The sequence below is a fragment of the Balaenoptera ricei genome, chromosome 4 (genome assembly GCF_028023285.1).
Source record: "Balaenoptera ricei isolate mBalRic1 chromosome 4, mBalRic1.hap2, whole genome shotgun sequence".
Taxonomy (NCBI): domain Eukaryota; kingdom Metazoa; phylum Chordata; class Mammalia; order Artiodactyla; family Balaenopteridae; genus Balaenoptera; species Balaenoptera ricei.
The window spans coordinates 152,247,445-152,259,862 of NC_082642.1; the positions used below are offsets into that span (position 1 = coordinate 152,247,445).

The 12,418-nt window shown below is 37.9% G+C and overlaps 1 protein-coding gene across 28 annotated transcripts in view; it reads right to left on the reverse strand.

The window, feature by feature from the left end:
- The window catches only part of SETD4 (SET domain containing 4), a 459,131-nt gene that overhangs the window by 212,436 nt on the left and 234,277 nt on the right, over window positions 1-12,418 (reverse strand). The window contains exon 18 of one of the 28 annotated variants that reach the window (XR_009502987.1): window positions 2,120-2,166. The exons of the other annotated variants lie outside the window; for them this stretch is intronic. The gene's annotated coding sequence lies outside the window, so the exon portion shown is untranslated. Of the gene's footprint in view, window positions 1-2,119; window positions 2,167-12,418 lie in introns of those variants that run through there. 28 annotated transcript variants of the gene reach the window in all.

Consider the following 12,418-nt stretch of genomic DNA (forward strand, 5'->3'; position numbering starts at 1 on the left):
GTAGTATGCAGTATAACCAACCTCCAGAACTCTTTTCATCTTAAAAGACTGAAACTCAGTACTCATTAAACAGTTTCCCATCACTCCTCCTCCAGCCCCTGGCAACCACCAATCTACTTTCTGTTTCTATGAAATTGACTACTCTAGGTACCTCATTTAAATGGAATCATACAGTATCCGTCCCTTTGTGTCTGCCTTATTTCACTTAGCATAATGTCCTCTTGGGTTCCTCCATGTTGTAGCATGTGTCAGAATTCTTTTCCTTTTAAGACTGAATAATGTTCCATTTTATGTATAGACCACATTTTGGTCATCCATTTATCTATCGATGGACATTTGGATTATGTTCACCTATTGCCTATTGTGAATAATGCTGCTAGGAACATGATGAAAAAATATTACTATAATTTTTATCCTTGTCTTTTTATTTTCTCCACTACATCTGACACTGCACAGAATGAGGGCTTGTCTACAGAGTGAACGATAAAACCACGCTGGAATCATTCTGATACAACCTTGGTGCTAGTCTAGCTTCAGAAAGGTGCAATCTGCAGGACTCAAACATAATACATTTTCATCATTTATTGATTGAGGCTAAAGTGGTGTGAATGTAGTTCTGGCCTGATTCAGCCAATGAGTGGAGAGCATAGAACAAATCAGCGCTTACAATTCCTCTGTCAAATGGAGAGGCATCCATGGGTATTCCACTGAATCTGTCAGCCAACATCTGTTAGTTACTTTGGCAAAAAACTGTGTTATGTTCAAAAAATTTTTCCCCGATATTCTGCATTTGTATTAAGCTGGTGCCTTCTGAATAATGGATGAATCCCAGGGAAAATTTTTTAATATGTTATCGTCAAAACATAGATTCTTCCAGCTACATTACAAGGGCATTAATAGATGATAGGACTTAGAATTCTCATCTTCTTTCTTTCATTCAAATATATTTTCTTTCATTCAAAGCTATTGAGCACCTAGGAGGAACCAGGCATACGGCTAGGCACAAAATAACCAAGAGGAGCAAAGTACAGTCTACCTAGAAACACGCACTTAGAGAGACCAATTTAACAGCTTAACATTCTCCCACTTAGGGCCACCCCCAGGACAACCACAGCAGAACGAATCTCTCTCAGAAAACCTGCACAGAGTATCTTGGGAGCTTGTCACAACTGGTCCTTGGCATTTTCTCTCCTCTGGTCTTCACCAAGTTTGACTGCCATTTCTTCTGATTATCACCTGGGGATGAGTGAATTTTATGGTCTGCTTTCTAGTCAGGGTTCTCCAGAGGAAGAGAATCAATGGGATATATAGAAAGAGAGAAAACGAGCAGTTTTTTAAGGAATTGACCAATGTGATTTTGAGGGCTGGCAAGTCCAAAATCAAGTAGGGCGGGCGGTAAGGCTGAAGACTCAGGTAAGAGTTGATGTTGCAGTCTTGAGTCCAAAATCTGCAAGGAAGGTAAACAACCTGGAAACTCAAGCAGAATTTCTATGTTGCAATCTGGAGAAAGACAGAATTTCTTCTTCTTCAATAAACCTCAGGCTTTGCTCTTAAGGCCTTCAACTGATTGGATGAGGTCCACCCACATTATGTAGGGTAATCTGCTTTACACAAAGCCTACTGATTTAAACGTTAATCACATCTAAAACATACCTTTATAGTGACTTCTAGACTGGTGTCTGACCAGACAACTGGGCTCCCTAGCCCAGCCAAGATCATACATAATATTAATCATCACAGTATATCTCTTTTTAAAAAAAAAATTCAATAATTAGAACACAAACTATTCAATTAAAAAATGATCAAAAGATTTGAACACACAATTCACTCACAAATATATACAGGTGGCAAAGAATCACATGAAAAGAGGTATAGCATCATTAGGTAAATGAAAATTAAAAGGCATTTTTAAGTCCAGTTTTTAAAAATCCCGCTTCAACTTTAGTTCATATGAAATGGATTGAGACTTACCATGTGAGGTGACCCATGCATCTACAGACACCTCATTTGCTTTATTCAGTTAAGGCTTTAACATGACCCTAGCAATTAAACACTTTTTAGCAGGAAAGTGTTAATACTGGATTTCCATTTTTGCCATCCTGTACAAAACCAACATCCTCCTCCTCTGTATTTTAGTTTCATTATTCGTGCAGCAGCAAACTTTTTCTGTAAAAAGCCATACAATAAATGTTTTAGGTTTTGTGGGCCAGAAGGTCTCTGTTGCATATACTCACCTCTGCCTTTTCACTGTAACATGAAAGCAGCCACAGACAAGGTATAAATAAAGGAGCATGGCCGTGTTACAATAAAACTTTACTTACAAAACTAGGTGGTGGGCTAAGTTTGGCCAGCTGACCTTTATTTGCTGACCCTTACTCTATACAACAGCCCATTCTGTTTTACTTCCTGACATTAGAAATTCAGAGTGAAATGATGTATTTGCGAGATGCCTGATCATTGTCAAGTTAATTGTAGGGAAACATTTTGTAAGGAAGATATAGTCAACAAAAAAACAAAACAAAACAAAACAACAGCAGAATCAGAGTTCCCCTCTCAGCACTTGTGATGTCATAATACAATAAGAAATATATATATTTTGGTCTTTATCTCTAGCTCCTAGTCAGAGCTCCTAAAACCTTTGTGATTTCCTGAGCAATGTAGAGGCTAGGAGCACCTTTTGTTCTAATATTTGGTCTCTGATTCTGATTCCTGCTGTAGAGCTCCTAAATCCCTTAGAATTTACTAAGTGATAGAAGCATCTCTTGTTCTAATGAGGCAACTCTTGGTGGGCTCCTGGATGGCTTCAGGATGAAGGCTGGTCACCAGAAAGACCTAGCCATGATGAGAAGCATGGAACTTTCAGCCCTACCTCCCCACACTCCAGGACTGAGTTAATAACTGATCATGCCTAGGTGATGAAGCCTTCGTGAAAATCCCTGAACTATGGGGTTCCAAGAGTCCCAGGATGGTGAATGTCCACATGCCAGGAGGATAATGTGCCTGGAAAGGGCATGCAAGTTTTGCACACCTTTCCACATACCTTGCCCTAAGCATCTTTCACATGGCTGTGCCTGAGTTGTATCCTTTTATAATGAATCAGTAGTCTAGCAAGTAATCTATTTTCCAGAGTTCTGTGAGATTTTCTAGCAAATTATCGAACTCAGAAGGGGGTCATGGGAACCTCTGATTTATAGCTGGTTAGTTTGAAGCATAAGTGACAACCTGGACTTGCAATTGGCATCTGAAGTTGGGGTTGGGGGGAGCAGTCTTGTGGGATCTGAATTGAATTGTAGGACACCCAGCTGGTGGTGGAGATTGGTCAGTGTGGGAAAAAGCACACACACTCACACAAATTTAGTGGCCAGAAGTGAAGTGTGAGAGTAAAGGAAAACAGTTTTCCCTAGACAGCGCCATTCCACATGGAAACTCTCGGTGACATCACTAACAGGTCCTAAGTGCCTGGCACAGAAGAGATGCTCAAATAAAGTTGAATATCATTATTATTAGAACAACGTAAGTAAAGTGTGAGTAGCTGAAGTTGTTATAACTACCATTACTAAAGCAAGATACAAGATACTTTTTAACTGACCTCATGTCATAGTTTATGGATCACAAATTGCCAACTTTCTTTTCAGGGTATAAAGCTGAGGCCTGGATGATCAGAAATAGTCCCAGGTGCCCGGAATTAGAGGTAAGAGGAGGAAATGGTAAAACCAGGTTTGGAAGCCCTTGCCAAGGGCAGGCATGTTGTAGGTGCCTTTCACAGTCTAATAGAGTTTTTTTGTTTTTTGTTTTTGAACAAAATGGCACACAAGTTTCTTGTGGATTTAGGTTATTTTGTCTAATAACAACAAATTTTATTGCAGCAATTTGAGACTAATTCATCCCTTAACTTCAAATCTCTCCTAGTTCACTTAGAAGTTTCTAATGTGGAGGCAACAACATTTTAGTGGAAAGGGCATGCTCTGGGGAGCCAAAGAGATTTAGGTTCAGGTCCTCCTCTCTCATTACTTTCCTGCTGTGTGACTCTGGGGGAGTTATTTGACCTCTCTGAGTTCCAGTTCACTTACCTATGAAATGTGAATAATGATACCTACCATATAGAGATACGTGAGTGTTATGAATTGAAGTGTGTCCCCAAAGAAGATATATTGACTTCTTAAGCCCCAGTACTTGTAATGTGACCTTATTTGGAGATCGGGTCTTTAAAGAGGAAACTGAGTTAGGATGAGGTCATTAGAGTGGATCCTAACCCAATATAACTGGTGTCCTATGAAAAAGGAAAACTTGGACATAGAGATAGATACACATAGAGGGAAGATGATGCGGGGACGGAGACAGAGATTGGAATTATGTTGCCACGAACCAAGGAAAGTCTGGGGCTACCGGAAGCTGGAAGAGGCCAGGAAGCATCCTCCCCTAGAGGTTTCAGAGGGAGCACAGCCTGCCCACATCTTGGTTTTGGACTTCTGGCCCCTGGAACCAAGAGACAATAAACTTTTGTTGTTCTAAACCACTCAGCTTGCCGTACTCTGTTAAGGCAGACCTATAGCAAACTACTACATTTAGAATTCAGTAAGATCATGGAAAGGAAGTGCCTGGCTCAATGCCTGATCTGTAATAGATGTTCAAAAACTTGGTCGAAGAAATAAATATTCTTTTCAAAGTCCAGTTCCCATATTGAACCCTCACTTTATGCTGTACTAGGATACTTAGCATATGTTCTCATTTATAATTCTTACAATAACCCTATACAATATGGGGACTTACTAGTCCCGCCCACTTTAGAGATGAGGGAACTACAGCCTTAGGAGGTTAAGTAACTTGTCCAAGGTGAACAGCTAGGAAGTGGACATTGTATTTCACCAACTCATTTAGGGTTAAGTTGCCTAAAGACAGGGTGCCCTGTCTGTAGCAGTGTCACTAGAGGAATCAAGCAGTCAGAGTTGTGTAAAAGCCTTTTCCATAGGAAAATGTGATCTAAGAGTTCCATGCTAATCTAAAGCACATTCCATGCACCTTCAGTGGCATACTTTAACCATAGACTCCTGAGGTCCTATATAATTTAATTCCACTAAAAGGATAAGTCATTGGAAAGGAGCTATATGATGGGCATGGAGATGTGCTGCCGACACACATCCTCCTTCAAAGAAGGGCTTGTTGCCCCAGTTGTCAATTCCTTCAGAGTTGTCTGAGCTACAGAAAGACCCCACCCGAGGTCACGGCCTTCCAGAGCAGTCTATGGAGGAACAAGCGTTTCAGGCCAAAGTCGGCTCCTGTAACCACACTACTCACTCTAGAGCTCCCCCTCCAGGTTGACGGAGGAAAAGCACATATTGTTGTTCCTTAAAAATATGCTACACACCAAATCCCACCACCATATCTACTTCCAGAAAACTCACTAGGCTTTGCCTCTAACTTTGGCTGGCAAGGAGTGATAATGGCCCAGATATGAAGCTGACAAAATATTCAGGGAAAGAAAAGATCCTGGTATCCATGTCCTTGTGACTTGAGTCCAGAGGAGGAAATGCAATGAGTTGTGGATGCAGGGCTAAAGTGTATGTAATAAATCTCCACCCCGGTCATGGACAGATCTGAGGTCCCATTGACTTAAAATGAAGAGACGTAATCTCCATAAAATAACATCAAAATTAATGTTCATCTCCCCATGGGGAGTCAGAAAGTATCCCTCTGCTGGTTATGGCATCAAATCCCCAAGGCCAGACAAATGTATTTTTTAAAGGAATGTGCAATAAGAACATTGAAACCTGATATTTCAAATCATACAGATCAATTCCAAAAATCATACATGCTTGGCTAAGAAAAGTCCATCCAAATAGCACTTCAGGCTATTACAGTTATGGGGGGAAAAAAGATATAAAAAGTCTTGTGATTTGTGCACAAAGACCCTTGGTAGTAGTAATTGTTTCATAAATATGTTTTTTTTCACATTTCCACCAAATCAAGGTCAAATTAAGCTAAGTAAAAGGGGGGAGGGGAAAGGAGTAAATTGTTCCATGAAAATTTTTGAGCTGATTAAAAATTTACAGAGAAAGGAATCCATTCCAAGCACAGTCATGCCATATCTCCTGCATAAAGGGAGCCTGGTTACTTAACTCTAAACCCTGCCTTTCGGGCTATCTGATTACCCCTTATCAGGGGCCATTAGTGTCTGATAATAGCAACCAATCCCTTGTTTGGTCAGCCTTAATTTCCTTAAAGAAAAATCTCCTGCTTTGGCATGCAACGCCTCCCCTTGTCCACCCAATGGAGTAATGCAAGAAATAAAGATATACTTTAAGATCTGGCACCAAAAGGCAAGTCACTTCCTGCCTATCCACAAACATACTTTTCCACGTTCCTGTCACCAAGCAGTAGCATCTTCTTGCCCCAGGCTTTTGAACAGAGGAATGAAATAGCATGCAATATGTAATATGATAATTACAAAATATGTAGAATGCACGTCAACAGGACTGTAGAAATCTTTTAGCCCAGCCTCTTCCTTTTATGAGTGAGGAAACAGAAGCCCATAGCCTCATAGGGCAGTAAAGGTCAAGTCTAGATTTCTGATTCCCAAACCAGACTTATTTCCACTAAGACAAGTCATGACCCTCATCATATCAAGTTTTCTACAATACGATGTACACAGAAAACAAACTATTCAGCCTGATTCATTCCAGAACTGTCATCTCACCTTTGCCATTGTGTGTCTTATGGCATTTATAAACATTTTAAAGAGAATTCTGACTAATTGGGATCCATCACCAACGAATAATGGCTAGAGGGGGAAAATCACCTTTGAAAAGTCCGTGGCTATTGACCTCTGGTTTAAAAATGCAGTCTTTCCCAGTTTCCACAAAGGAGAAAACAAGATATGGAAAAGAAGATATAGAAAAGGGGGAACCCCACAGAAAGAGTGAAACTATGATTGGCAGGCAAACTATTACCAGAATATGGAAGCAGTGGTGCTAATATGACAGGCAAAGCCAACAGCTGCTCCACTGGAGCGCAGACGCTCATTCTGCCTCTGCACTCAGAAACCGAGGTCTGTATGCAACAGAAAATAGCTCAGCCCTCCCCATACTGTGCGGACGCAAGATGTTAGGTAGTTATAATCCCTTCAGAGCCTCACTTTATACTTGATTCTGAAGAAGGAAACTAAGCAAATGACTTGGGGACAGCAGAAAAGGGGTGACCAGTGAGGGTGCCTTCATGCTGGGAGGGGCAGTGCCAACTGCTGAGATGAGTCAAGAACTTCAGTAGGAGGAGATGTGCGTGTCATACTTTCTCATACCTTCTGCCAGTTCAAAGTGTCAGGAAAACAAATGGTAAATAGAGGATCCCACCTAGCAGAGATCTCGGAGAAAGAACCAAAATGTGGAGTGCAAATTAAGTGGACAAAATCCAAAGGGTTGCTGGTGAGACCCGGAAGAATGTTAAGACACCAACAACATTGGCCATCTGAAATCAAATATCTGCTTCATGTCTCGTAAAGGCAGACTGGATCACGTAGAAAACTGAAACTGTGATGAAGAGAAGAGTTGGGTGTTCTGGATGAAAGCGAAGAGATAAGGAGATAAAAATGAAGAGCAAGAAGACGGCAGATCCCCAGAACTGACACTGTCAACTTAAATACCATGAATTCTTGAGGAGGTATTTCAGCCAGAAAGGCTGAAAGGAAAGTTTTGATTTAAAATAATTTACAATAAATGTTAGAGTTCAAAAAACACCTGAGTATGTGGAGGAAAAGGGTTCATTCACCACGTTCCAACCTAAATTGATAAGAGCAGCCCCCATCAACACACGTTCTGACAACTCTTAAATCATATAAATGGAGAAAAAGGGCATATAAGCATTCAGGCAGAGGGGGGGAAAAAAAGGAAAGAAAAAGAAGTAATCTACAACAGAACAAAAATTAAAGCAGCTTCAGGTATCCCTTCCATAACACTGAAAACAAAAAGAAAATGCAACTAGTTTTGTCTAAATTCAAACTGGACAAAAAGATTAAGAGACATACACCAAATAATCAGGAAATGATTCAAAAAAATAAGATTTTGTGACCTAAAAGGACTGGTGGTGAACATTGAAATTCATTAAAGATGATCCAAATAAAGATTATAAAAGTGCTGATCAAACTAAAAATAAATGTAAAATACCTCTTAAAAATAAGGAATAGTAAAAAACAAAAATACTCATTGAATATCAATAATCCAAATCTAAAGGTTATATTTTTTAAATCTCAGAAATGAGAAAGGGGAGTAAAAACACATTAAATCTCTTACTTGGCACAGAAAGCTTTTTAAAATATTATCTCATTCTTAATTTTGATTATTATAGAAATACATATTTTAAATTGTTTTAACTTAAAGAGCCACGAGTAAAATTTAAACTAGAGTACATTAACTCAAAATCACAGAGAATGTAAAGGTAAAAAATAAGAACAGAAAAAGAACTCAAAAAAAAAAAACCAGAAAACATTAAAAAGAAGGAAAAACTTTTCAAAAAAACATAAATATCATGGCAAAAATAAATAAAAACATTAAAGGATGATCCGATTGGATTTTAAAAAATCAAACATATTCTGCTCTCAAGAGATATGCTGAAATAAAATGAACAGGAAAATTTAAAAGAAAAAGAGAGAGCAGAAAGATTTATTACAGAAATTTTTAAGGTAGACGTTAAAAAGTAGGAAAGTATGGAAATTATTTATGACAAAGTTGAATACTAAGAAGAATATTAAACAGTACAAGGACTGGAATTTTATATCAATAAAGATGGAATCCAAAATGAATAAACAACCATAATAAACATTTGTTGACTACCATAGCATCAAAATATGAAGCAAAAATAATAAGAAATGAGTGATAATATTCAAGCAAAAGAGGAAGCCACTACATAGAAATTAATAAGCACTCTCTTAAATAACCTTGAATGAAAAATTAAACCAACAAGTGGAGTTTTTTTAAATGAGTAATATTTTAAAACTATCAAAACTTTTGAGGTAGGATCAAATAGTACTCATAGGAAAGTTCACATTTAAATTCTCTTCATATTAAAAAAAAATAAAAGTAAAAGAACTAGCCCTCAATGCAAAAACCAGGCATATCTATAGGATGCAGAAAAAATGTTTAATACTAGTTTTGTTAAACCATAGAATTAATAGGTAAATCCTGGAATGGATTTTTTGGAAAATGTAAACAAATACACACATATTTCTAGTCACTCAAAACAAGAAAATAAAATCAGAAAATGAAAATATACCTATAGAAATGAAAAAATATAGAAATGACCCCAAATGCAAAGAAGGTTTAAAAATATAAAAGCATAGTTTGTATAGTTCTGTGCTAATCCCCTTGAAAATCTTCAAGAAATGGCAGATTCTTTTAAGAAAAGAAAAGCAAAAACATCTCACTCAGATAAACCAAAACTATAGAAACGCTGGGAAAGTTACTCACCATTTACTTCCAAGAGGTTATAACCCATAACAGGCTTTTTAGATATACTCTTAAATAAGGAATAGATTATTTTTATAATGTATAAATCATGTCAGAGCATAGAAATTATAGAAAGCTTGCCGCCAACACCATTTATACAACTGGTCTAATTCTGAACAAAACCAGAAAAGAGAGAAAAGAGACAAACCAAAAAAAAAAAAAGAAAGAAAAAAAAATCCTATAGACTGATCTTATAAACATAGACACAAAAATTCTAAATCAAATACCACAAGAGAATTTCATATTATTTTAGAAGAATGACCCACCTAAAAATATTTACATAAGGAATCCATGGGCCATTTAATATTAGGCATTATATTAATATAATATGACACATCAGGGCCAATTTGGAAAACGGTGTGATACTCTCAACTCTATCCAAAGAGTTTCTAAAGTCAGCTGTTCACGTACTATCGAGATATTGAAGGATAAAAAGTAATTTTCAGATAGCCAGATAATTCTTTAAGAAAAAGATCAAAGTCCAAACTATCCAGCTATCTGGGATTAAATAGTCATTAATTCAAATAGAATATTCCTTGAGAAAGAGAAATATTATGCTACAAGCCATTTCCTCAATATTATGAGCAATAGGAACTCCAAAATCCAACCAAGAAGGACCTCCAGAGCCTCAACCTGGCTGTCACTTGACACAGTCATTTGCCCCTTTGTAGGTCATCTACTTCTTGTTCATCTCCCTCCACAACTCAGCTACACTACCCCTAGACACACTTGTATTTCATCTCTTCTTCATCCTCTTCATCCCCTGCAGGAACTTACTGGTAACACCCTCTTCCCTCACGGCCCCAGTTCTATCAGAACTCTCCATCCTGATTATTTCCTGTCTGTCTCCCCTGAGACCACAGACTCCTGGGGCCCTGTGTTGTGTCACCATGTAATTTCACTACCAAACCACACAACACAGAGTAAGCACTCAATCCATTTTGATTCTTTGTTCAATTAATCAATCCAAAAATTTGCAAGTACATATCTATATTGATTTCTGTGTAGCAAAACAATTCTATACTAATAACTGAGTCATATTTCCCTCCAACAAATGGGTCCAAAACTCTCACGTGCTCATGCATACACATACACACCTCTCAAGTTTTAAGGCCTGATTCCAACTTTGCACTTGAAGTTTTAAGATTTGCCACAGGAATCTGGGGAACAAAAGCTAAAAATCAGTCTGCTGTCACTTTTCTTCCTGGTTCAGTTTCATCTGTGTAGACAATGAGAAAACACAACTAAGCTAATCCAAGTTTCCCACTTCAATTATCCATTGGGAAGGGGTGATCTCCCAATGAAACTCTAACCCAGAGAATTTAGTTTACTCAGCTAACGGCCTGAACATCTCCCCTTGGTCAAATCCAAACAGACTTCCCTCTCTTTCGTGGGGAGGGATAAATTGGGAATTTGGGATTAACAGATACATACTACTACATATAAAATAAATAAATGACAAGGACCTACCATATAGCACAGGGAACTATATTCAGTATCTTGTAATAACCTATAATGGAAAAGAATCTGAAAAAGAATATATATATATATATATAACTGAATCACTTTGCTGCACACCTGAAACATTGCAAATCAACTATACTTCGATAAAAAAAATTCCCTCTCTTATAAAAAGGCAACTTTCTATTTTTTTACATTTCCTGTACCAAGTTGTACTTATGAAGACCATACTAACATGGCCAGGTCCCACCCATTAACCAATTTGCCCGTCTTCATGGGAATAGAAACAGCTCTAAAGACCAAGAATTCTAACTATTGCACTAATTGGGAGAAAAAAAGACTGTCCTGCTTCATTTTTCCAACTCCAAAATTATAGATAAAACCCCCAGAATCCACCATGGAATTGGCTGAAATAAATATCTGCTGAAATAATAATGGAAAATTCATTTTTGTGTGCCTTGATGCATTTTGAGTCTAGGGTTCTAAAGAGTTTGTCACTCTGATCTCTAATTGGGCTTTGAAATGGATTTTTTAAAAGAATCAAGACAATCTTAAAAGTTCAGTTAGATGGAAGGGAGGCGGATGCAGCCTAGGTGGATACTAGTGGATAGTCTGAAGAAAGGATGCAGCAGACAGACAAGACTAGCATTAACAACAGGACCACATTTGCATCGCACAACGGGAAGAGGAGGTTGGCACTGGTTCCAGAAACCTGAGCTATGAAGTCGGCAAATCCAAATTATTCAGTACAAATCCCCATTTTCAAAAGATGAGCCAGGTCCATAAATATATCCACAGTCCCGTACTCAATGCACAGTTGCCTACCTAAATATTTTAGATGTAGGAAGTAGAGCATCTACTGAGTTAAAAAGCAATTTTTACCCATCTTCTTATATCACAAAGCAATTATTGCTCAGTCACCACTTAATTTGTTCTGACAACCTAATGTCGGATAATACCAAAGAAAACAAATGAAACATAGAAAGAATAGTTAAGTCTCCTATATGATATATGTTTATGCCAAAAAAGATTAGTTAAAAATCCATCTTCCTCCACCTGAATCCAGAGAATGTTTAAGGGAACTGTCAGTAAAATCATTACTAATGAAGTACCAGACTATGCAACGCAATGGTTAGAAAGGAAATTTAAAAGATAAATGCAATTGCAGATGTCACAAATTTTCCATTAACGAATGAAGATGCTGGGAAAGTTCATATTTTTGGAACAGCCTATGAACATCACAAGTATTCAAAGCATCAAATCCTATTCGATCCTGTATTCTCATCCAACTCTCAGCCTTCTCCCTGTGCCTCAGACTCCTCCTACTATGTTTCGGCATTTGACCTTCCTTATAAAAAATTGGAAAGGACACTATTACAATCCACTATCCCCAACAACCAAACACCGAACCTACTTTCTTGGCTAGCATTGTCTGTGGTGTTGATAAACAATCCATCTTTGAA